Genomic DNA, 26,918 nt, shown 5'->3' with positions numbered 1-26,918 from the left:
GTAGTAGAGACAAGTAAGAAAGAGATAGAGGGGTGAAAGAGAGGGGGGTGAGCGTGTGTGAAAAATAGAAAAATTGTGAAAAGTATGACATAGGTATCTACAACATATTGGTATGCAATAGAAAAGGGTGAGAAGGGCAGCAGTGAATGAAGTGTGAGGAAGTTGGGGGCAAGTGAAAAGGGTGAAAATACACATGAAGATGAAGGAAGGGAAAATGAGAAGAGACTGAGAAAAGATAGAAATGTAAGCCAAAGAGTAGACTATGAGTTAGCGGGAGGGAAAGAGAGTGAGAAAGAGGAAAAAGGTATGACGGGAGAGAAAGGATATGTGTTTAGGCTGTATAGGGAGAGAGTAAAAGAGATAAAGGAATATCTAATAGAGAAAGGGGTTACATAGAGACACTAGAGCGGTAGAGAGGTTTTTCTATAAAATGTTTCTTTATACCGGCCCTTACTGGGCATGTTGCCACCTCCATCCCCCCCTCCCCTTTCACACCATAAGTAGAGAAGGTATTTGTATTGGAATAGCAAGGGCCAACCCTTTGACAAATGTGCAAACAGCAGCAGTTAGAACCGAAGGAAGTGATAGCTGCAAGAAGGCAGAATATGACACCAGGAGTTACAGCTGACACCACATTCCTGAGTGACAGCAATAGGACTTTCAGGATGGTGATGTGGAATATCACCTAAGTGAGAATGGTGACAACTTGCATAATCACTCATCCACCAGCACATTCTTCTGAGTGAATTAGGCACTTGCTCCAGAGATCTGTCTGTAATATACATGACACTTATGCTGTAACTACATCTTCTGCGAGCATTAAAAGCCTGCTCTAGCCTGCTGTGCTGAATCTGTACTTCAGTGAATTGAAGACTGCATTTGCTGCTTTCCACTGGAGCGGGAAGATTGCTCTGCTACTGCCATGCAGAAACGAACTGTTCTGTGAGGAAGCAAGTTGTTCCCTGCTTCTACCTGATGTGTGTGTGTGTCCTGTCAAAGGAAAAAGCATGTGCTGCTGCTGCTCTTGTTGTATCTGTCCTCTGATGAACGAACGTTTACACTGTTTCTGCTTAAGATGAACCTGCTCAATGAAGAAGGGCTGTGGCCCATCATATGAAAAAACCAAAGGGTATACTGAATGCACTTATGCAACATACTTCAGGACTGTTTCAAAATATTTGATGTGACCTTACCCTGTAGGGTCAATGTTTGGATGTATAGACTTGGTGAGGGAAAAGAGAAGTATCTTCAGTTGCTCTAGCCTTCTGTTTTCAATCCTGTAGTAGGGAGATACCAGCAAAACACATTTTTACCTGCGTGCACACAATTTTAATGTAGATTTGAGTTTACCAAAGGGAGAACATATGTTGATTTAAGGAACATGACTTCACCCAACTAGGGAAACCATAATTCTGAAACTGCTACCAGTGAACAGTAGTACTCTTGGATGAATCCCAGTGCTTGGGGTGACGTCCATTGATGAAGCATGCCACACTTGGTAGGAGAGGGTTCTTCATCGTATGTGAGTACATTAATGTATGGTAATTCCATTGGTGGTTTGGTTGGTCCTTGTAAGACTTCATGCCTGTAATCAGAGAGTGTACCAGTACAACAGTCCTGTAATTCGTCTCACTCCCTCTTTAGTGTGTTAATTACCGCTAATGTACCTGTACTGCCCTTGCAAGAGAGCTGTGTGATGTCCGTACTGCTTCTGTGAGCTCTTTTACTTCTTCTGTGTTACGAAAGGGTTTGCTGCTGCTGCTCATGCTGTACCTTTGTCGTGATGTTTCGACTACACTAAAGTCAAAACGATTAGCATTGCCAATGATTGTTTAAATACATGATGTGAATAGAAACATCTGGGCAGAGTTTACTTTTGGTTTTACATGTGAAACAGTTTGTTTTATAATTGAACTAAATTATTGCTAAAATGTAAAGCATAGCTGTAAAATGGTTTAATGTCATGCATAACAATTTATACTAACTCTGGAATTATAGCCAACAGTACTTTGCATGCTGAGGTTTTGAGCCCATAATGACAACATTCAAGGAATATCTATAGGCTGCACAATGCAACATGCAGTTGGCTGTAAAACCAGGAATAGCAGTGTGTGTGGCCAATGGAATTATGCAGCAGAGGAGGACCAATTAAAACAATATGGTTATCAAATTAAGGAAACTAGTTAAAGCAAAGTATGCAGCGCAATGTTGCACAATTGTTTGGAGCATTACTTCTTAATTTTGAATATTAGCAAATTTGATTATTAGATGTGCCAGGGAAAGTTGCACCACATTAATACCAGTTTAACATCTGAAACCAGCAATCAGCAAATTTAAATTTGGCTGATTACATTTTGAAAAGGATCTGCCACTGCTCAGAATTATGTGCAGCACCTTTGAATATTATTCGATCTGTTTGAGCTAGAAAGAAAATGTCTTCGTGTTGAAATCTTTAAACTATGCAGCAGATGGATTATTACGTGGCATAATGGAGAGATTATGAAAAGGCTGAAAATGCAGTAGCCACAGAAACACATAATTCCAGTGGCCCTGATTATATGTAATTTAGCAAATGATCAGACTTCTAAAATGCAAAGTAAAATGTAGTTTCTGACTTACTGCCTTTCTTTCTTGCAAGCAATAAAGGTTTGGGCAGACGCAGGCTTTCAAATGCAAATTGATACATTTATTTGCTAATGCGCTAACATTAACTCCCTCAATGGGCGTCTCTAAAAAAATGATTTACCAGCACAATCCCAGCAGCAGGAGCTAAAGTGTTTGAAGAGACACCGAAAAACAAGCATTGGTAAATGCATTAATAAAAACTGTTTTTTGTTGTAAGTTGTAGCTTGCTGAGTAGTTGTACAATATAAGTTAGAGAACGTCTGTTAAAGTGTCATGACTTGTTTATGTACAAAAAGGCATTGGATTGTGCTTTTACTAGTGGTATAGTGGGATAAGTAATTGCAGAGTTTTGAGAAATGAAAAAAGGAAATAATAGAATTACTTGATGTAATAGCATTAGTGTTTAGAGGAGGTCTGAACTTTTAGGCCTGATACGGCTGCACCTGCTGCACAATTCAAACAATGTGCCTAGTGCATGCAAGATCACCTGATTTGTGACAGCCTGTTTAGTAGTAAAATGTAGCAATATTTGGTGTTTAGAGGAGGTATGAGAACATTTGGCCCCAGTACACCTGTTGCACCATTCAAACCAAGCTCCTTTTAACTGAGAGATAACTGAACTTGTGTCTGCCGCTATAGTAGTAAAATGTAGCAATAGGAGGTGTTAGAGGACTTCTGACAACTTTTGGGCCTGGTGCCACTGCACCTGCTGCGCCATTCAAATCATTACACTTTTGCCTGCAAGGTAACTGCACTTGTGACTGCCTGTTTAGTAGTAAAATATCGCAATTTTAGGTATACTGCCTGTTTAGTAGTAAAATATAGCATAGCTCTTGTATATTAACTTTATTTTTAACATGCAACATTTATTACAGCATTTAGAATTTGATCATATTGACCAAATAAGTTAGGTAAAAAAAAATCTATCTAATAATGCTTATAGAGTGCGAAGAAAGGTACTGAGGCATGAGTTGGAAATACTGCAAAAGTTTTAAGGCTAAAGCATCTACTTTACACAACTAAGTAATACAAAGCAAGCATTCCAGCATACTGTTAGAAGCTGTCTGACTTATCCCCAAGAAGAGATCTTATCTTGAAAGTGATTGGAGCTTAAACCTTGTCAACAGCTTTAGTAGAAGTATCCTAAATGTGTACAGCTGGGGAGAGTTAACAAAAACAAAGTTCCACACAAATGGGAATTAACACAGTAATTCGACATTGGAAGCTAATAGGAGCCTCTTTTTAAGATATATTAAATGCAGGAGATTTCACAAACACAGTGCAAGCGCTGTGCAGAAGAAACTTAACCAACCATTTGCAATGCAATAGGTCTCGCATTTGTGAGAGTTGGAGCGATTGGCATTGTAAATGACAATGCCTTTTATTCACTTGTTTTGAAAACCTACAAGCGTTGCATAAACACACACCTTGTACGTATAGTCCTTGCTTACGAGAGGGAAGGCTTGCAGTAAAGGAGACTACCAGCGTTGCTTCTCATAAGCCAGGACTACAAGTACAAAGTGCTTGTTTAAACACAGCTTGCAGGTTTTAAAACGCATAAATAAAAGGCATTGTCATTTACAATTCCAATAGCTCAAACTCTCACAAATGGAAGACCTATTGCATTGCAAATGCTTGTTCGGAATTCTTCCCGTGGTACAAAGTTAATTGATCAGCTTGACCTTTCTTTTACCCTCAAAAGAGCCTGCAGCCACCCCAATGCTTACCTTTGATAGCTGTAAATGTAGTGCTTAATTTGAGCTGGTGGTTGCAGGTGGAGCCTACCAGCACTAATTTTTTTGAACCAGCACATACTTTTCCTCATAAAGTTTTACCCAGGGCAAGAGAGAGAAACACAGGAAATGAAGAAAGGAGGAGGAAGACAGTCTGCAAAAACAGTGACAAATTGAGAAAGCAGGGATGAAAGTGGGCTTCTGAGAAAAAAACTTTGGGCACCAGTGCTTATTATTTAAAAAATTAGGCACTATGTATATTCATGTATTCTAATAGTTGTCTAATAGTTGTTTGGATGAAGCTAAAACGCTGTTTGGTGGGGGTGCAAATGAATGTAAAGAGTAGGTAAGGCTTAAGACACATAGTATAGGCATTATCTGTTACTGAATGTAAAATTTGTGTGTGTGTCAGATAGTTCAGAATGAAATTCTAGTTCTACTGTTACAATTGGATTCTACTATTTCTTGTCATGTCATGTGAGTTGTTTGACATTTGACTATGTAAGCCAGTGAGATAGCTCAGTGGATAAATGCATCCATATAATGCTGCGTGTGTCTCCATCAGGAGGTCCACACAGCCTTTCATTGAAATGTGAAATGATTAACACCAGTAATGAGCACCTAGAGAGGTGGTACTTCTCAAAGGGTGCTTTATATGCTTACTGTTTATTACAAAGACCGGGTGGGGACAGCAAATCCTCCACCAGTTAAGTAAAAATATCATAGGAAGCCAATAGACAACTTTAGATCCCAGATACGTGTGCCAAGATACAACAGGTCATTTCAAAATAGCATTTCAAAAGGTGATCAAGGAATCTTAAGGGAAGAACCGGATCAACTATTTACCATTTGCAACTGGTGAACTGGATCTTCCACCAGGCAAATAATGAAAAATAACATCAGCAGCAGGTCTGCTAGAATTAAACTGATCAGCATAGAACAAAAAAAAAACACTAAATCTAAAATGAAATACTTGATGCGTTTAGTGCAAACTTCATTTTTAGATAGTTTTGACAATCCTGCCTGGGTTCCACAACTCACAAATGCCTAGTATGTTTTTTTGTTTTTTGTTTAGTCCATATTTTTTACACGTTGGTCTACTTTTATTTGTAAATCATGAAGAAAAGTCCCCTTTTGGTGATTGGCACTCTTTTTTCTTTATTTAAAGTTCGTATTTTTTTTTGATCGGGAGAGGCAAGATGGCGTCTGACTAGCAGCACTTGAGAACGCTCCCGATGCCTAAAGTTTAAACAATGCGTGTAATGGTGTATTAAGGCAACATACCCCCATGGAAGCAGCCCTCAGGGATGGCGATTTCTTGACTGCTGCCGATGGGTTGATTTTCGGACTCCTGGCGACGGCAGCAGCAGTGCTCGTGGAGCTGCGAGAGCGGCGAGCCGGGCAAACCTTAGGCGGAGCCAGCGTAGTCAGCGGAGCCGGTGGAATCACTCGCGAAGCCGGCAGTGACTGCAGAGACGGAGTTACCGCTGGAGCTAGGGAAGCGGGCGGAGCGGCGAAAAATCGTCACAGAGACGGCTTGCAGAGTGTACTCTCCTACGGAGATTGCAGAGACGGAGCAAGAGACAGTCTCCGTCGACATACATTGGGGAATAGTTTGAGCAACTCGAGACCCCCCAGCAGCTTGGGAATCTTCGGGATGGCTCCGAAAAATACGCGAGGAGGAAGAGGTAAAGCTCCCGATGTGGAGCAAGTGGCTATGCCCCAGAGGGACCCCGGGAAAAGCAAGGATATCGAAGATACCCCAGGTGAGAGCGGGGTGCGACAAGCGATGCTGGGGCATGGAGCAAAACCAGGGGAAAGAAGGTTGGGGCGCTGTATCCAGAGTCTAAGACAAGCACTACTAGCACGGCTATTGTTGCTAATCCTGGGGGGAATACAGGGGGCACCAAAACTATCACGGGCTATTTCACCCCTGTAGGCCAAGACATTACAGCTAATGTAGCTAATGCAGCTAAGGCAGCCGAGAAAACCGCACTGGCCCTGGAAAAGAAAAGAGAAAAAAACGCGGCTACACGTAAGGGCAAGGCAAATATGCAGGAAAGCTCACGGACGGTATCTGAAGCACAGGATGCCAATCCTGAGATACAATGGGAGGAGATCATGGAGGCCCAGGAACACAACAAAGGAAGCAGAGAGCCAGATCCAGTAGAACCTGCAGATACGCCACAATGTCAAGGGAACCCCCCAGGAGTTGGAGTAGTTGAGTCCGAAGTAACTAATCTGTTGGGCGTAACAGGCACAGAGACACTGGTAACTGACATGCTGGTTCAGGAGGTTACTGCAAGCAGCGGCCCAAGCGTTGCCAAGGACAATCTAGATGTAGCTGATAATTTTTTTTCAGTCACCGACGGGTCTGAAGATACCCCATCCGGGCTGGATGGAAGTGAGGGGGAGAACTCGACAAATGTCAGCCTTGGTTTCAGCTCGGGAGAAAACAGCAGAGCCTCTCCTAACGATAGGGATATAGCCATTACGAGAAAAAGGCTGTCACGGCGACAAAGAGACACACAGTCACAGGAAAAAGCATCTAGCGGGCAACGGCGCGCCAGTGGAGGCAACAACGCAACAACTCTAAAATGGGATTATTCAGCCACTCGGGGTACCTATCCGGAGCATATGTTGCAGGGAGGTACTGAGGGGCCGGAAGCTGAAACCCCTCCATTGTAGCTGATACTAGACTCAATAAAACAATTGCAAGATGCTACAAAGATCGAGGGAAGGAAAAATCGGCTTGCAACCAGGAATCTACAAGGCTCAATCAAAAAAATCGCTAAGATCTGTACAGACACAAAAGCAAGGGTATCTCACCTGGAGGACCGCACAAGCACCCTGGAAGATTAACAAGCAAAGGACACAGCCAAGGTAAAGGGACATGAGCAGCAACTCGGCGATATTCAATGGAAATTGGAAGATCTAGAGAATCGCCAGCGGTGAAATAACCTCAGGGTCCTGGGTATCGGGGAGGGGAAGGAATGGGATGATGAGAGAGCCTATGTCCTGAAGCTGTTGAAGGGAGCGTTCCCAGAGTTGAGCCACTGGTACTTGGACAAGGAAGTCCAAAGAGTGCATCGATTTCCAATGACCATGAAGAAAAACGCAATACAAGCCCAGGGAGGGACACAGAGGCCACGAGCTATATTGATATTCTTTGGGAATTTTTTATTGAGGGAGGAAGTGTACGCTAAAGCTCGACCCAATGCTAAACGTTCGTTTGACAATCAGTTCTTCTTTACAACTCCAGATTACGCCATATGACAGTGGAAAGGCGATGGAGATTGAGAGAACTGCTGGATCCATGCCATCAAATGGGATTGCGGCGTATCTAATGAACCCTGCCATGCTGAATATCATATATAAATCCACGGTCAGAGTCTTTACTTCTGAAGTGCAAGCAAAGGCGTACATGGACACACTAAAAACAAGCGGCTCAGCAAACACCACGGCATGAAGGGGTTGCTAAATTGGAAACGTTATGGATGTATGCAGATGGGGCCACTTATATGTACATTTGTGATGGGGGGGGCACAGTGGCAACATAGAGGGCCCAAAGGGATTGCACGAATAGAATATAAGCAGCAGGGCTGACTCAAAAAAAAAAGGGAGGGGAAAGGAAAAATATTTTTTTTAAAAGGGGGGATGGTCGATGGGTTATGATTAGGGCTCCCGTTTTTATGGTATTTATTTTTTTAACATTTCCGTCTGTATTTATCCATATTTATTTTTTGGTCTTTTTATCTGTATTTATCCACATTTATTTTTGTCTCATGCAAAGGAAGAAGCTGCAGCTAGTATTTTTTCACATTTATTTAAATAGACAACGCGCACTCTGACTCGGTTGTTTTTTATATATATATATATATATATAAATCAAAGAATCACGCGGCACTCTTCTTGGTAGTTACGATATTTAATCACAGGTTCACAGCAAAACTCCTACGCGTTTCGAACAAACGTTCTTGGTCACGGCAGTGTTTTACACTGCTGTGACCAAGAACGTTTGTTCGAAACGCGTAGGAGTTTTGCTGTGAACCTGTGATTAAATATCGTAACTACCAAGAAGAGTGCCGCGTGATTCTTTGATTTATGATTGAATTAAAGACACGTCCCGGTCTTTAACGCTGGCACCGACATTCAGAGTTCCCTCTGCGACGGGTACAATTGAGAGGAAATATATATATATATATATATATATATATATATATATATATATATATATATATATATTCACCAACAATCCTCCTTGCAGAGAACCTTTCAGCCGCACACCACAACGGAGCTTGCATTCATTCATTTTGAAACCATTGGCAATCCTGACATGTTTCGTTCTGCCTCGAACTTATTCATAGGTGTGCCTCTCATATTGTTATCAGGTGATAGTGAAAACAACAAGGATGTTACCCTTTATGCAATTTCCCACCCCTTTGTGGGCGTCCCCAGTGGGTTGCCGTGTCTTCTGGAACTTGTTGTTCACGTTCTGTTTTGTCCCTGTTTTTAAGAACCTTCAAATAGGTAATTGTCCAATGTGATAATGTTGTTGTTATTTGGTATCTGTGAATGTAAAGTTCGTTGCGCCCCAGGTCCAATCTATTTTCGAGTTTGGCCGAGATCCCAGCCGAAGGCAGTCTTCGGCGTCACCTGTCTGTCCTTGACGCTTTCGCGGTACACCAAAACGGCTCACTTTCGGGCAGGCACTGGCGCGCTTTCGGGAGGTGCGTCGCTGCGATTGAGCCACATCGTAAAATATTCACCAACAATCCTCCTTGCAGAGAACCTTTCAGCCGCACACCACAACGGAGATTGCATTAATTTATTTTGAAACCATTGGCAATCCTGACATGTTTCGTTCTGCCTCGAACTTATTCATAGGTGTGCCTCTCACATTGTTATCAGGTGATTGTGAAAACAACAAGGATGTTACCCTTTATGCAATTTCCCGCCCCTTCGTGGGCGTCCCCAGTGGGTTGCCGTGTCTTCTGGAACTTGTTGTTCACATTCTGTTTTGTCCCTGTTTTTAAGAACCTTCAAATAGGTAATTGTCCAATGTGATGATGATGTTGTTATTTGGTATTTGTGAATGTAAAGTTCGTTGAGCCCCAGGTCCAATCTATTTTCGAGTTTGGCCGAGATCCCAGCCGAAGGCAGTCTTCGGCGTCACCTGTCTGTCCTTGACGCTTTCGCGGTACACCAAAACGGCTCACTTTCGGGCAGGCACTGGCGCGCTTTCGGGAGGTGCGTCGCTGCGATTGAGCCACACCGTAAAATATTCACCAACAATCCTCCTTGCAGAGAACCTTTCAGCCGCACACCACAACGGAGATTGCATTCATTTATTTTGAAACCATTGGCAATCCTGACATGTTTCGTTCTGCCTCGAACTTATTCATAGGTGTGCCTCTCACATTGTTATCAGGTGATTGTGAAAACAACAAGGATGTTACCCTTTATGCAATTTCCCGCCCCTTCGTGGGCGTCCCCAGTGGGTTGCCGTGTCTTCTGGAACTTGTTGTTCACATTCTGTTTTGTCCCTGTTTTTAAGAACCTTCAAATAGGTAATTGTCCAATGTGATGATGTTGTTGTTATTTGGTATCTGTGAATGTAAAGTTCGTTGCGCCCCAGGTCCAATCTATTATCGAGTTTGGCCGAGATCCCAGCCGAAGGCAGTCTTCGGCGTCACCTGTCTGTCCTTGACGCTTTCGCGGTACACCAAAACGGCTCACTTTCGGGCAGGCACTGGCGCGCCTTCGGGAGGTGCGTCGCTGCGATTGAGCCACATCGTAAAATATTCACCAACAATCCTCCTTGCAGAGAACCTTTCAGCCGCACACCACAACGGAGCTTGCATTCATTTATTTTTAAACCATTGGCAATCCTGACATGTTTCGTTCTGCCTCGAACTTATTCATAGGTGTGCCTCTCACATTGTTATCAGGTGATAGTGAAAACAACAAGGATGTTACCCTTTATGCAATTTCCCGCCCCTTTGTGGGCGTCCCCAGTGGGTTTCCGTGTCTTCTGGAACTTGCTGTTCACGTTCTGTTTTGTCCCTGTTTTTAAGAACCTTCAAATAGGTAATTGTCCAATGTGTATATCAGATATACACGGTACACTTATCTTAAAACTTTGCGATTGTAGTACAAGCACATGTGCATTTCAAGAGACTTTGAGGACATTAAGGCACTTTCTGGTTTGTGTTTATCTTTGTGCGGTCTGATCTCTAGACAGTAGTGCAAACTATTCAGAGCACTGCTGACCGAGGGAGTCCCTGTGTCCCAGCTATCCATATGGTCAGCATAGCTTGACCCCACTTAGGACTTCTGATCTACATCTTTATAAGCTGTTAACCTTCACTTTAGAGCAAAAGTAATCCATGAAAACGCGTGCAAGGGGCCTCTTGCCACCTGTACCCATTACATGCATGCATTTCACTTTAATTGATTTGCCCAGAATCACGCGACGGTGAAGTCGACACCTAGACTAAAATTCTACTTTCATTCCTCCCATTACTACACGCTCATCTTGAATGGTTGGTTACCTTTTGCTTCGGGAGAGTCTTTTTTGTCAAGAAAATAACAATGGTTTGGCCTTGTGCATATTTTTCTAGTTTTGTATAGCGCGAACTCGTACCAAAGGTATTGGAGTGGTTTACAAGAGCACCAGTTTCATTACACAAGGTCACTTTCATTTTTACAGGGACCGGCAAATTAACTGATTTGCCGAAAATCACGGGATGGTGAGCAGGCACGGAGACTCGAGCCTAGTTACTCACTTCAGGATAAATAAGAGTGCTACCCATAAAACCCTGTCTAACTGGCTTGACCAAATGAGAGAGCCCTGCTTTCCTATGCCCTTAAGCTGCCTCTTATTGGTTTCAGTGTGGAGGTATTAAGAATGCCAGTAGAGGAACGACACTGAAGTAAGTAGGGATTTTTTTGTGATGATTCCAGAAAGGTGTTGAATATAAAACCCCTTTAGCTTAAACAGCTTTTGAATGGCTCGGGACAGGACCCTGAGTTATCAGTGGTGGCACAAGGCATTTGTTACTCAGTCATCCACCATGGGAAAAGGGAGGGTGCACTCGAGCTTCCAAAAAGACCTCGAGCTGAGCCAGGCTTCAGTCCTGAGTTTTCAGTGGCTCCCCCACCTCCAATATCTGGACACAATGACTGCTAAAAAAGGCTGCAAATTGCTGGCCAGGTGGCAAAGGGGAAGTCACAACAATCCACCCTGTGCTGCAGCAGACGACCAACGCCCTTAGGGCTCAAAGTGCTTCAGCCCCCCCCCCACCCCGACTCTCCCCCCCCACTCATTGTGTGTGTCCATCGGGCCGAGACTGAGTACTTCACAGGTCTTTTAAAAGGCCATTTACTTGTTAATGAGGCTTTGTTGCTTTCTCACCCCTTCTTAGAGCCGGGCTGCACCTCCACTCTGCCTATTGCTGGAAGTATTAGCCCCCCCTGAAATTTTTGTTTGCCGCTCCCCCCCCCCCCCCCCCCTCGAAATTTGACTCTAGTTACGCCTCTGTGCACAAGGACACATACCTTTGGCTTGAAACTGACTAAGTGGCTGGGGCAGAGATCACTCGAAGGGAGGCAAACAGGCAGCAAGTGCAAGGACCAAGAGCACAAGTGATGTCAGGAAACAGGAAGGTGTGTTTCCTCAATCAGGGTGGGCCAGTAGTGTTTGCAGTGCAGGTAAAAAAAGAGGAAGCAGGGACGTGAGCCCTAAAAACTAAAGGGCAAAAAGAAATGGAGACTGGGCCGGAGAAGTGTTGACAAGCCCCACACTTTAGCTGAACATTAATGGTAGAGTTACTGTGATGTCACAGCGAACCATCTGTGATGTCATATTTCACTCGAGGTGATATATTGATAGTGTTTACACTCCTTGAGAACTTCCCCCCCAAAAAGGAATGGTAAAGTTACTGAGAGTTCACTATCAAACCCCTCTGACGTTATAAAGACCCTCCTGGTATCACTCTGTGCCCCTTGCACTCGATTTTGAGAGCAGTCTATATTGCAAGTTTCCTTAGTCTCTATTACTTGCCCGTGATATCATTATGCAAGATTCTGTGATGGCCAATGCCCACACTGTGATTTTAGAATGTCCCGGGGTCCCCTCCCCACGTACCCATGGTGTTCCCTCCTTTGCCACCTCTGCCACCTGCGGCCATAGCTATCTACACAGGCGCTGAGTCTAGAGAAAGACCCAATTCATTCCAGTCTAAACAGCAAGTGTGTGTATTCATAAAAGTCCATAAGCGCTATGGCCTGTTGCTGTCTGGGTCATAGAAACAAATCAGTCTTCCTCAGCAGCGGAGTGCTTAGGCCAGACAGGGAGGCCAGGGTGATGTAGAGAAAAGAGTCTTCAGGAGATCCTGGCAGCGGTTTCAGATTTCTTTCCACAGGCCCTGAGCACCCCAGACATGAATAGACACAATGTAGCGAGTTTGTCAGTATTTTTCCGTCTTTATTTATAAATACAGACAAAGAAAAAAAGGTTTTCTGTCTGTATTTATATGTAGAAATCCGTTTAAACGGAAAACCGGGAGCCTTTGTTATGATTGAATGCAAGACACATGGTTTCAGTTTCACTCTCTGCTCCATTTATGCTCCCACAGCAGATGACTCGGAGGTCTTAGACTATATCAATGTACAAATGACAAACTGGCCTATGCCTATTATAGTTTGTGGCGATCTGATTATTAATGGCCTACATGGCCTGTGGAAAAATGATTCAGCCAGGTTTCTGGGCCGGAAGAAGAAAAGCCATAGGGCATTGATACAAATGATGCAGGATAATGGGTTGATTGACATATGGGAACAGCAAAATACTGGTGGAGGGGGGAGCTCGTATTACTCTGTGCCACACAAATCCCTTGCTAGATTGGACTATTTTCTGATATCACCTGCGCTGATACCTATTTGCAAAGTTAGAAAATTACCACGGGTGATGTCAGACCATAGCCCTCTGGTATTAGATATCTCTATTCCAAATTATCAAAACGAAAAATCTAACTGGACTTTCGAGAGAGCCCTGTTACACGATCCTAAGTATGTTACCCAGATGGATAGCTGGCTAAAAGAATATCTAAGGATAAATAGAGAGTCTGCCTTCCCCATAATAATCTGGGACGCTATGAAGGCTGGCATAAGGGGGGAAACCATCAGTTTCTCGATGAAACAAAATAAGTTAAAGAAGGAGGAAATAGAGGGCAAGTTAAGAACAGTCGCTGTCATTGAAGAGGAATTAACTGAAGCAATTAGGGCCAAACACGATGTAGCAGGGATATTACAAAATCTGGCTATAGCAAAGGCAGTTGTAGGCGAGCCACTTGCAGTCAAAGCAGCAGGAAAATATCTGGCGTGGAAACAGGACCAATATGAGTTTAGTGAGCAGATAGGTCGTATATTAGCTATTAGAACCCGACAGGCGGCAACTAAAGGGGAAATCTCACAGGTTATTTCAACGGCAGGGTCTCCAGCTACAACACCAAGGGGGATCTGCTCAATATTTCAGTATTTCTATCAGAATCTATACGATCCTGACAGCAGTGCTGACAGCGGTGAAATAGAGCGCTATCTAGAGAGTGCGCAAGTAGAGCAGCTGACAATGGTGGATAAAGCAAGGCTGGAAACTAACTTTACGCTAGAAGAGATACAGGCAGCAATCAAAGACTTACCAGCTGGGAAAGCTGTGGGCCCCGATCTTATCCCGCTGGAATTTTATAAAAAATTTCTTCCCAGTCTAGAAGAGGATATTTACCAGCTCATGTTGTCTACGCAAAGAGGAGTAGCACTTCCTGAGTCTTGAGGGGAGGCCACTATGGTGGTATTCCTGAAAAAGAATAAACCCCCAACTGATCCTGGGTCTTATAGACGCATAAGCTTGATGAATAGTGATACTAAGATTTATTCCAAGATTCTGGCCAATCGGCTAAGCTCTGTTATAGGTAAGATCATTTCCCCCCGACAGCATGGGTTTATCCCTGGCAGGGGGACTGCCGACCATATTAGAAGAGTGTGTACACTGTTTGATGGGACGGCAGCCTCACAAGACCCTATGGCTCTAATATTGTTAGATGCTGAAAAAACATTTGATAGGGTCTCGTGGGGTTTCCTTTGGGCTGCATTAGGGAAGGCAAATATAGGTAATGTGTGTATCGGGGCTTTGAGTGCCTTATATGAGAAATCGACGATAAGACTAAGGATTATGGGAGAGCAGAGCGGGACAATAAATATCGGACGGGGAACTAGGCAAGGGTGCCCCTGCTCCCCGTTGCTTTTCTCCTTTTATATCGATGCCTTCATAAGAAAGATAGAGCTGAACGAAAACATCTTGCCAATTGTTTTGAATGGATTCGAAACACAAATCTTAGGGTATGCCGACGACATAGTCATAACATCTACGGACCCGGCAGCGGCACTATTGGAAAAAGAAAGGGAAGCAAATTTGTATGGAGCGCTCTCTGGTTATAAATTAAACCAGAGTAAAACCCAAATTGTAAATAATAAAAAGGTAATGATGGTGGATCAAAGAATAACAGACTCAGCAGTTTACAATAACATCAGATCTCTCAAAGGTAGTGGAAATGAATTTGGGGCCGGTGATCAAAAAAGCTAAAGGAGATCTAGATAGATTAAACAACCTGCATCTAACAACAATTGGCAGATGTAACTTAATAAAAATGATATTTTTGCCTAAAATATTATATCTGTTTCGCACTATCCTGTTAAAATTTAATAACAACTGGTTCAGTGAAATAGAGGGAGTCACGAACCGTTTTATATGGGCTAAAGGTAGAACACGGTGAGCATTAAAATTTCTGTCACTACCAAGGGAATGAGGTGGTCTTGCGGCACCCGACTTCAAGGCTTATTATTGGGCGACTGTATTGCAATATATCAGAGGGTTAGTGGGCGGGAGGATGGAGGACCGGTGAAAAGCGGGTGAGAGTGTCCCTGATATATACGAGCTATTAATCAAAGATTTCAATAAGTGGTTCCTCTCGTTCAATTAAGGTAGCTACTACAAAAAAGTTAAGTTCAAGACCCTTGGGGCGGCAATATCAATTTGGTCAACTTTCAGGAAGAAAATTAAAATGGGGAGGATGAACTACTATACGCCCTTATTCAAGAATCAGTTGCTACCAGCGATATTCCATGATCAAGTAATGAAGAGGTGGGATACGATGGGGGTAAAAACTATTGGGGACCTTATGGATATGACCGGTCTCATGACATTTGATCAAGCACAGCAACTATATAATTTAGATCGCAGAGATTTTTACAAATATTTACAAATAAGATCAGCATTGGTAAAAAAGCAGAGAGGGGACACTAACTATAAGAGAGAGGAAATCATGGAATTTTTAAGTGATAAGAAGGGTTGTTCGATATCCCAGGTATACGGGGAATTGAGTCAGTATAAGGAGGATGATTGTGGAAGGGTTGTTGAAAAATGGAATACCAAATTAAGCCTATCTGGTAATGAGGTTGAAAAATCGTTCAAGCTTCTAAACTCAGTGTTAAGAGTAGCCAGCTTACAAGTCCAGCAATACAAGACCATGTATGAGCTCTATTACACACCACACAGAATCGCTCAATGGGGTGGAACAACGGGGGTAGTCTGTCCTAGATGTCAAGCAACGCAGGCGGATACCATACACATGTTTGCGGCATGTCCAGCCCTGGACTCATTTAATAGCTCATTAGAGCAATTTTTCGATAGAGCATTAGGGATCAAAATTAGTATAACTAACGAAGTTATGGTTCTAGGGGTAACCAGGGACGGCGTAGAAATGCCTCAATATGAGTTTATATACCTAGCGATGACTTTAAGCCGGCTATGCATCGCAACATTGTGGAAAGATCCAAATCCGCCAACATTCCAACAATGGCTATCACGGTTATTAGCGGTATATGTACTAGAGAAAGCGCTGTATGATAAAAAGGGCTGGAAGACAAAGCAATTGGGGAAACGGATATGGGCCCCTATAACAGATTGGAAACATAGGCTTGAAAATGGATAAAGGAGTATACCTTCTTCTGTTTTTTTTTTGTTCTTTCCTTTTTCTCTATTGTTTGGGTGTAATTGGATAGCCTTACCTGCGACCAATGTACGTTGACCAATTATGTTGAGTATGTAGATGACAGACAGGATAATACGGGAGGAAAACACTGTCGTCATAATTGAGACGGAGGGTCATATCCTGTCTCTTTGTTATTGTTAGCGGCCTGGCCTGAAATGAGAGCTTTCTTATGAGGCACTTAATTTTGTGGCAGGTTATGTATCTTAGACACACTGTCCTCTTTGGTAGCTTTCCATCTAAGGTGCGGGTGCTGACAGCAGCTCCAGAGACCCCTTTTTGGGCGTATTTGATTTGCAGTTTGAAAATTCCTGCAGCTTTGACATGCAGCTTCGCCAGGAATGGCAGTGTTCCCATAATCGTGTCGCTCTGCGTTGTGACAAATGTAAAAAAAAAAAAAGTCGTAATCTGCCAATAGCTACACACATGGGTACAAGCGCATGAAAAACATATGGCCTTTAGCCTTGCCTTGCTTCATTTCATATGCAAAAACAACAATTGATGGACGGAATGTTGCACAATGGCAGAACATTCACCTCCAGTCACAGATCTGGGTTTAATCCATCGTTATTTTGCTCACCAGACAACCCCAGTTCAGACATGGCCATATGCAAATCAGTCTTGACCCTGTGCCTCATGGGAACAGTTCAGCCCGAACTGCCAAGCCATGTCTTTCCTGGACCGGAATCAAGCATCCTAGGACCGGTTTCTGGCTATCAGTCGTCATCAGCCAGGATAGCTTGAATCCAGTGGCCTGGAGAGCACGGACCTCACGTCTGAGCATACCCGTCCCACTCAGGGTGACAAATGCAAAAACAACAATTGATGGACGGAATATTGCACAATGACGGAACATTCACCCCAGACACAGATCTGGGTTTAATCCATTGTTATTTTGCTCACCAGACCACCCCAGTTCAGACATGGCCATATGCAAATCAGTCTTGACCCTGTGCCTCATGGGAACAGTTCAGCCCAAACTGCTAAGCCATGTCTTTCCTGGACCGGAATCAAGCATCCTAGGACCGGTTTCTGGCTATCAGCCGTCATCAGCCAGGATAGCTTGATTCCAGGGGCCTGGAGAGCACGGGACTCACGTCTGAGCATACCCGTCCCACTCGGGGGGTGACAAATGCAAAAACAACAATTGATGGACGGAATGTTGCACAATGACAGAACATTCACCCCCAGTCACAGATCTGGGTTTAATCCATCGTTATTTTGCTCAGCAGACCATCCCAGACCTGATTTGCACATGGCCATGTCTGAACTGGGGTGGTGTGGTGAGGTTTCTAGCCGGTTTCTAGCCTTTTTCTTGCATGTACCGAAAGATCCTATAGGACGGTGAATGTGCAATTTCGGAGTTTTACTATGACCCAAAAGAGGTGAGATGGGGGGAGGACGGACATAGCTGTGCTGTCTGCACTATTGATACATGATGGACATTTCTAAATCACTCTTTTCTGCACTTTCCAGCACGATTGTACCATTTACACACTCATACTCCATGCCATTGAAAAGACGTTTAACCCAATGACATGTTATTTGGTGGAAGGTTAGTAATCCATGCAGATCTAGAGATGTATTACTACAGAGCAAAGATCAAATACTATGGTTTTACCACAGTGGGGCGGACATTCCTATGACGACTGTCTGTCTCCTCTTGATAGTCGCCGCTTACCCCATGCGCTTATGCAAAGAGACTGTGCGCTGGGCTACTTACATACCTATTTATATTACTACTCAATATAAGAGAACAGCAGGCTTAAAAAGGTAGACGCATTACAATTGTTTGGGGAGGGGCGTCAAGATGACCCACTCAAGACTTCGGGCCTCTCATGAGCGACAGTCCCTCCCACGCTCATCAATGGCAGTAAATAGCAAATAAGGCTCCGCACACCTATATACATACTGTACTTTACAGCTGTCACCACATTAGAAATTCTATGGTTTGTACAAAACCGTTCCTATAAATATATAGGGCATGCATCTACGTACAGCTGTCTGGGCTGTGCCCCTCCACTGTTTGTGCTACTGCACCACGCTGAAGTTAGTGGATGAGCGCAGAAAATGTTATTTTGGGGTTAATAAAAAGGTGAATTTGCATTTATGTTCCCTCTAGCCCTCCACACCCTCACACAAGCTGGTTTAACAGGGATTCATGCTTTCATAATGGCTTCGTTCGGACTATCACTTGCACGACTCATACACATATGTCCCGATTTGAGGAACACAAAAGGACGAAGAAAAGAGGTCTATGGAGGGGGCGTGGCTTGGACGGCAATGGAGACGGTCGTCTAGGTCCGGCAGCTCCGCATCCCTGAGGGGCAAACTACCAGCCAAACGTGACAAAACCGGAACAAAGGGACTGCACAAGGTGTGGGAAAGGTTTGCGCAACTGACCGACGTGCAAGAAGTGCGGAAGCGTAACAACGGCGAGAGAAATCAGCTCCTGAACACACCGGGCAATCAACAACAGCGCGACGCAAGATGGCGGTGTGAGGCGAGAAGAGGAGGATAGCGGAGACTACGGAGTAAGAGACGGAGGGGCCTCCACTTCTGAGGCACGACAGCGGTGCTTCGAGACCGACCAGCGCGATCCCAAAACAGATCTGCAGCAAGCAGAGCAGGCGAGACAAAGAGCGGAATTGCCCCAAGTGAACGACAACACGAGGAAGAAGAAGACCGCAGCGCTGAGGAAAGGAGCGGAGAGCAAGTGACCCAAACCTCGCAGAAGCCGAAGCCGAACCATCCCAAGTCCGGAGGGCCGACGCCAGGTAACCGGAAGTGAGTGGAGGTGAGGCGCCATTACCGGAAGTCTTCCCCGATCTAAGGCGGAAGGTGGGAGGTATGCTGCCAAGGGACCCGGAAGCGGAAGGAGAGGAGCCAGGCAACCGGAAGTAATAGCAAGCAGGCAGAGAGACGGAGAGACGGAGGGACGGAGGTGCGCGATTACCAGCGGAGCCTAGCGGAGCCTAAGGAAGAGGCGGGGGCGGAGGAGAGAGCGGCAAGAGGTGGACGCTGGGGGCGTAATGCGTAATGCTTAACACGCATCGGGGGCCCGAAGCAGCGAGACCACGGCAATTTTGGAGCCGAGAGCCTAGCGAGTGCAAACAACAGTGAGACAAACAACCGGCCCATAACAGGAGAGCACACCGGATGCCGTAAGGGCCAAGAGGGGAGGTGCGGAACCGGCACCGGTACAGGCGCGGAGCCGACAGCGGGAGGCACTGCCACTCGAGCAAAGGAGGCTGCACTAGAGAACTGCGCAATACAAAGGAGGACAGCGCGATATGTGGCGCTCTAACACCCCAAACTCACGCTAAAACGCTAAAACGCACCAGGTCTGAGAGGGGACAGCATCCCTAGCAAAGTGACTGAGGTGAGGCAGGACTCACCACCCCGGTGAGACAACAGGCAGCAGGCAGAGCGAGCACCCCAAGCCCGAGTAGCCTTCAACACCTGCAACACAGGGACAGCACACAGCGAAGTGGTGGTAAACACGTCCGCTGAGCCATAGTGGGGTGTGAAATACCTCAGCTCGACAGCACACAGGCAACCCAGTACATCCCCTCAAAGGAAGCCGAGACAGTAAAAGAGCCAGTGGCCGTGCAAGCCACAAACTAGGCAGCCAGCACGCTGGCTGGGCCAAAGGCAAAAACAAGAACAAGACACATTAGAGAGCCGAGCAAATACAGACAAGCTGCCCAACCACCTGCTGCAAAAGCGAAAACAACAAGCACACCAAAGGTGGCGCAAGCAGGAGGGAGGCTGATCAACATCCTGTCAAGGAGGGGCATCCGAACAATGGCAGGCAGCGATGGGAAGCTGACAGGCGATCAGCAGAAGAAACCAAAATTTGACAACCAGGGTTCCCCCACCAAAACAAGAGGTGAGCCGGTCACTCTGGAGACCATCCTGCGGAAGGTAAACGAAGGCAATGAGGTGGGGAGAGAGACGAAACTCAAGCTGGAGAACATGCAACTCGAGATGGCGGCCATAAGAGCGGACCTTCACAAAACAAATACGCGAATAGAAGCCGCAGAAAGCCGAATAAGCTCAGTAGAAGATGAAACAAGCAGGCACACCAAGGCCATAGCAGAGCTGAGAACAGCCACAAATGCTGTACAAAAACAGCTGGCGGAAAAGGACGACAGGGCAAGAATAGGCAATGTAAGAATACTAGGAGTGCCGGAAGGGGCTGAGGATAAGGCAGGCTCCTGTGCCGCCATGCTGGAGGAGATGATCCCACAACTTACAGGCATCACCTTCCAAAGAGGCTTCGAGGTACAGAAAGCATATAGGGTACCAGCAGGGAAACCAACCACAGGCAGAGGCCCGAGAGCGATAATCTGCAACCCACTGAGACTAAATCAGACGGAACCCATATTCGCCTTCGCCAGGAAAAATCAGAATCTGACGTGGGCCGGCAACAAGATAGTATTGACCCAGGACTATTCAAAGCCGACAGTGGAGTTAAGGAAAGGCTTCCTGGCACAAAGAGACACCTTGCGGAGAAGGGGAGCCACGTTCAGCTTCGTCAGCCCAACAAAATTCAAGGTAACAGACAAGTGGAAGACGATGTTCTTCGAATGCCCGGAGGCTCTAAAACGATACCTGCAAGGTCCAGCAGTGGAGGACATGGAGGAAAACAAAAGCCCAGGGGCAGCAAAGAGGAGCGCGTCGCCGCTGAACGAACAGTCAGAGTAAGAGGCACATGTCGAGCTTCAGCAGGGAAACACAGAACAGCGTATCTACCTCACAATGTAAAAATCAAGGAATTGCCACGGCAATAGAGAGACTGAAGGGCATAAAAAGAGACCCGAGCAAAGAGACACACCAACAGCCAAAGAAGAAACCAACTCTACCTCAGGGATGATGCGAGCAGAGGAACTTTGTCGTCGCACACCCATTTAGCAAGTAAGGGAGGGAGGGGGGCGGGAAGGCGAGAGTGGGGGAGTGGGGAGGGGGGGGGTTCTATACATGGGCTTACTGACTATCTTTCCTTTCTCTGCAACTCTTGCATCTTTTACTTCTCTTTCATCACACTCGCATCAAGTAGGAGCAAAGGCAAGCACGAAGACATGAATAGGCACATGGCGCGGAGAGCAAAAGAGCCTAATGGTAGCCCACCAGCACAGCGAATACAAAGCAGCATTAATGACACATAACAGCCAGAATAGCATAGGGTCAGATATCAAAATAGTCTCCCTAAATGTCAAGGGGCTGAATAGCCCGGTAAAAAGAAGGAAGGTGCTCGAACACCTAAGGAAACTTAAAAGCGACATCTACGTGCTCCAAGAGACGAGACTAGAAGAGGCAGACATCCCGCGATTAAGAGCCAACTGGATAGGGGAGGTGGTGGGATCTCCAGCCCAGAACAAAAAAAATGGGGTAGTAACACTAATCAGCAAAAACTCGAACCTGTCTCTTACAAGCTACCAAGCAGATACCCAGGGTAGGACACTAGTGACCAGTCTCAAGAGAGCAGGAGAGACCTACCATGTCGCGAACATATACGGCCCTAACAGTGAGGATAAACAATTTTGGGAGGGGATAGGTGCCCAGTTACACAACCTACCAATGGAAGACCTATTGATCGTCGCCGGAGACTTGAACCAAGTTCTTGACCCAGCAATTGACAAACACCCCAGCAGACGCTACCCAACAACTAGCCCTAACATCCTTACAAACCTGTGCTCCAAACTGAGGATTAAGGACCCGTGGCGCCTAAGCAACCCAGACGCCAGAGAATATACATTCTACTCCAACCCCCACAACTCCTACAGTCGGATAGACTACATACTAATGTCAGAAACACACACCCACCTCATAGACCACACAGAAATAGGACCCAGAACAATATCAGATCACGCACATATAAGCCTATCCCTATCGGGCAGACACAACGAAAAGCCAACACGCAGGTGGCGATTCGATGACGGCCTTCTTCAACACACATCAGCGAGGGCAGAGATAGACACAGCGATTAAAGAGTATCTGACAATCAACGATACACCAGAAACACCCAGAGAGGTACTATGGGACGCCCTAAAAGCGACCATACGGGGGACAGTAATGTCAATAAAGGGCAAAATGAACAAAGCAAGGAACAAAAGAATAGCCGACCTAGAGAAAGAGATCAAAACACTAGAGAACAGCCACATTGCTAGCCTAGAAGACAACAACACACTCACAAAACTAACCAAACTGAAGTATGAGCTCAACAGAATATTAAGCGAAAGAGCAGGGACCTGGATCAACAAATACAAATCAGTCAACCTATGCACTGCCAACAAAGCGGGGAAAAACCTAGCAACCTACCTAAAAGGGAAACAAAAGCAGCACACAATTGGGGCAATCAAAGACAAACACAACAAGGCCCAGACTGCTAATAAGGACATCTTGGAGGTCTTCAGGGACTTCTATGAGGGTCTATACACAAGAGATGACGCGCTAAAAGAGGACGGGGGCGAGGAACTCCTTAACAGCATAGCCACACCCACACTAACAGAAAGAGAACGAGACGTCCTAGAGCTAACAGTCACGGAGGAAGAGATAAGGAAAGCCACGGCCAGCCTCAAAGAAAACAAAGCACCTGGGCCTGACGGCTTTTCAGCAGGGTTCTACAAACAATACCTGATCACACTCCAACCCACATTGAAACAGGTATTTGAGGAGTGCGTCCACAAAGGACGCATGACCCCATCAATGGCTGAGGCAAACATAATAGTCATACCGAAGGAAGGGAAGGACATGACAGAAGCGAAGAACTTCAGACCGATCTCACTCATAAATGTAGACTGCAAGATGTACGCGAAGATACTAGCCAACAGACTTAACGCCTACCTACCTAAACTCATACACAACTCCCAGGTAGGATACCTCAAAAACCGCATGTCCCATGACAACACCAGACTACTATGCCATATAATTAACCACTCGGCCCAGAGTAGTAAAGCTGCCGTAATGATAGCCCTAGACGCCGAAAAAGCTTTCGATAGAGTCTCATGGCCCTTTTTAGATCGCTGCATGGGGAAATTCGGGCTAGGACCTAACTACAGGAGGATGGTGATGGCGCTATACAACAGCCCGAAGGCGCGAGTGGTAGTGAACGGCGGCACCTCAAACATACTAAACCTGGGCAGAGGTACGCGACAAGGCTGTCCACTCTCACCTGGCCTCTTCCTATTGGCAATAGAACCGCTCCTAACAATGATGCGAACGAACAAAGACATAGCTGGGGTGCCGATAGGAGGAGAAAAATTTAAGCTAGCGGCGTATGCGGATGATGTTTTAATAATGACAGAAGACCCTGAGAGATCTATCAAGGCACTGACAGACACAATTGAGAAGTACGCCCAGGTCTCAGGGTACAAACTCAACAAGGACAAATCAGAGTGCAAACCCCTAAACATCCACACAACAAGTGCAGTACTAGGAACGTCAGGCCTAGCGTGGCAAAATAAACCTATTAAGTATCTAGGCATTCTCTTTGAGAGGAACCTGAGCACGACACTAGAACATAATGAACAGGCTACAATCCAGAAAATCAAGGCCAAAGTAGACGGGTGGTCCCCCAAGTTCACAACATGGTGGGGGAGGGTAGAAACAATAAAAATGATGCTCACACCAATGGTGAACTATATGCTAGCCATGCTACCCCTAACCAACACAGATGACTTCCACAAAAAGGTAGACAAAATACTGAACGATTTCCTATGGAGAGGGAAGAAGGCCAGAATAAGCATGCAAAAACTCAGACTATCAAAGGAACAGGGGGGACTAAACATAACAAACTTCAAACGATTCCACGAGGCGTGCATAGCTAGACAGGGACTGCACTGGCTGGACCCAAGACAGGACTACACACCAGCATGGCTAACACTTGAACAGGGGTTGCTAAAAGGTATGAAACCCATCACCCTCCTCACGGCCACCAAACACCCGGCAACCAAAGACAACCCGGTACTCAGAAACACAAAACGAGCTCTGCTGAAAGTTGACAAACTTCTAAACACGAGCATCAAAGGAGGGCCCTTTGAATCCATCTGGCACAACCCAACCCTAAAATACAGGGGTAAGGTCCTAGACATGCACGACTGGTATAGCCAAGGGATATCCATAGCCAAGGACCTTAAGAACAAGGGCGCTGACGTAACATTCGACACCCTGAAGGGAGAGTACAGCCTAAACAGCGTAGAACTATACAACTTCCTGAAGATAAAAGTCGCAATAAGGAAGGCGAACCTCAACACCCAGACACCTTCGATAATACAGCTGGCTAACAGCCTGAACACGCTAGGACACCAGGTAGCACACCTCTATAAGATCCTAGGCCCCAAACACACCAAACTTAATGACAAGGTCATAAACTTCTGGGGGGAGGCAGCAGGTCAAGCACTCAGTGAGGACGCTAAAGCCGAGCTATGGAGGTCCACGAGTCGGAAAAAGGTGACGGCCACACTGAACCAGACAAAATTCTGGCTGATACACAAGGCATACTGGACACCAGCCCGATTAGCCACCGTAGGCATTAGAGACAGCGACGTATGCTGGAACTGCGATAAAGAAAGGGGAGACTTAGAACACCTCCTACTAAAATGCCCAAAAATCAAGGACTTCTGGGGGAAGATCAGAATACTTATCCACGAGATCACAGGCATAGACATACAAATAGACCTCACAAGCCTGGCCCTAGGGTTCACATCCCAGGCAATCACAAAGGCAGAGGATCGGGACCTCATTGATCTTCTGCTAACAGCCGCAGTCAAAATAGTCCTAACTAACTGGAAGGACACATCAAAGGCGGCTCCACAGGCGTGGCTCAACTGGGTCACGTTCCTCAGGGGGGCGGACAACATCACAGCAAAACACACACCGAAAACGCACAAGCAGTCGACCATGTGGGGGTCCTTAGACCACTACCTGTCATCACACAAGCCACCGTAGGCGTGAACAAGATACATCTGAGGGCGCTTGCTGAAACAGTTTTGTGATAATAGAACACCGTGCACATCTCCTACTTTATCTATATCTCTCTCTACTGTTCCCCCGGGGCGCGGGGCACAAGTTGATCGATCACAGAGACGTACAAATGCCATGGAACATCAAAAAGACGGAATACGAACTATGAGACTACGAACTGGCGAACAATCTCAAGAGTACGGACTACCGCTCCCCCCCCTGCCCCCCCCCTTCCTTCTTTCCTCCTTTCTCCTCTTTAGCCTATTTTCTTCTTTCTTCTTCCACTCATGTATAAGCCTCGTCCATGTATGTAAATTTATATTTTTTTATATACAATAAAGAATTTCGGAAATAAAGAAAGAAAAGAGGTCTATGGAACCAGGGTCTCTGGTTCGGTCTTTACAGACCCTACAGCTCCTTCACTACTGCGAGGCACCAGCAGGTCAAGCTTCACAATCACGACCCCAGGCCCGGAGTACTTCTATCAAGCGCCTAGAAGCAATTACTTTACGCCGTACCCCCTACACAAACAGAAGGATACAAATAAAAGAGTCTGTGTCAAGGCAAGTGAAATGCTAGCCGAGCTTTGCACGCCCAGCCGTATTAGAGCACGTGGCTAGATGCAAAATAAAAGTGATTTACTTGTCCAGGCACAGAATAAGAAATACTACTAATACATATAATACCAAATGGCTCTATAGCGCTTGCTCCTACAGGCCGACCGATTCGAAGCGCTATAATTAGGCACCTGCCCGATGGTGCTCAGTTAAAGCTCATCGTGAAGGAGGCAAGGCTGAGCTAGCGGTTGTGCCTGGATTTCAAGCTGCAACTGATGGCCCGGCACAGGGGCCCGCAGCTAGCGCTGAACTCACTAAGCTATCTTTCCGAGTTCATTCTGGAGAGAAAGGGGGGCTGTGAAGGTCGCTTAAAAGGTTTGTGCGGGCTGGTATATCACAATTCTTGCAGTGGTGAAGAGTGGGCTCCTGAAACTGATAATCTTTTTTTTTTTATCTCACTCGCTCTTCACTATTCCTGAAGACCTAGGTGACCCCCCTCTGTGTGACCTGCGGCACATCGCAGCGCATTTAGCCTTCACATAGAATAAGAGTGAAGTGAAGTTCTGTTCTCTGGGCACACTTTCCATTACCTGACCCGAGCATTCGCAGCCCTCGTACCTCGCTTACCCCGCCCCCCTTTCCGTTTTCTTAAACACATAATTATTTATGCCACCACCCGGGGTGTTTTCTGCTATGCAGAAAGACGACGAAGCCGCTGCCAGACAAAACAAGTGCTCCCCGAGCCTAAAAATGAAAGTGTGTCCTCATGTAACGTAACTGGTGCTATGTAAAGCGCTCTGATACCTGATTCGGTTCGGGTCTAGCTCGCGCTATATAAAACTCTGCAAAAAAAAAAAATACACGGAAGTTACCAAAGGGCCGACAGCCAAAAGAAATCAAGTAAATAACAGAACAGCAATGCACAGTTA

At 45.6% G+C, this 26,918-nt stretch overlaps 1 protein-coding gene across 1 annotated transcript in view; it reads left to right on the top strand.

Annotated features, from left to right (window-relative positions):
* LOC144755726 (interferon-induced protein 44-like) overlaps positions 1-26,918 on the top strand; it is a 210,437-nt gene that overhangs the window by 21,651 nt on the left and 161,868 nt on the right. The gene's annotated exons all lie outside the window — the stretch shown is intronic.

The sequence above is a fragment of the Lissotriton helveticus genome, chromosome 1_1 (assembly GCF_964261635.1).
Source record: "Lissotriton helveticus chromosome 1_1, aLisHel1.1, whole genome shotgun sequence".
Lineage (NCBI taxonomy): Eukaryota > Metazoa > Chordata > Amphibia > Caudata > Salamandridae > Lissotriton > Lissotriton helveticus.
Note: the sequence above shows the minus strand (reverse complement) of the source record. Positions and strands in the feature narration are given on the sequence as shown.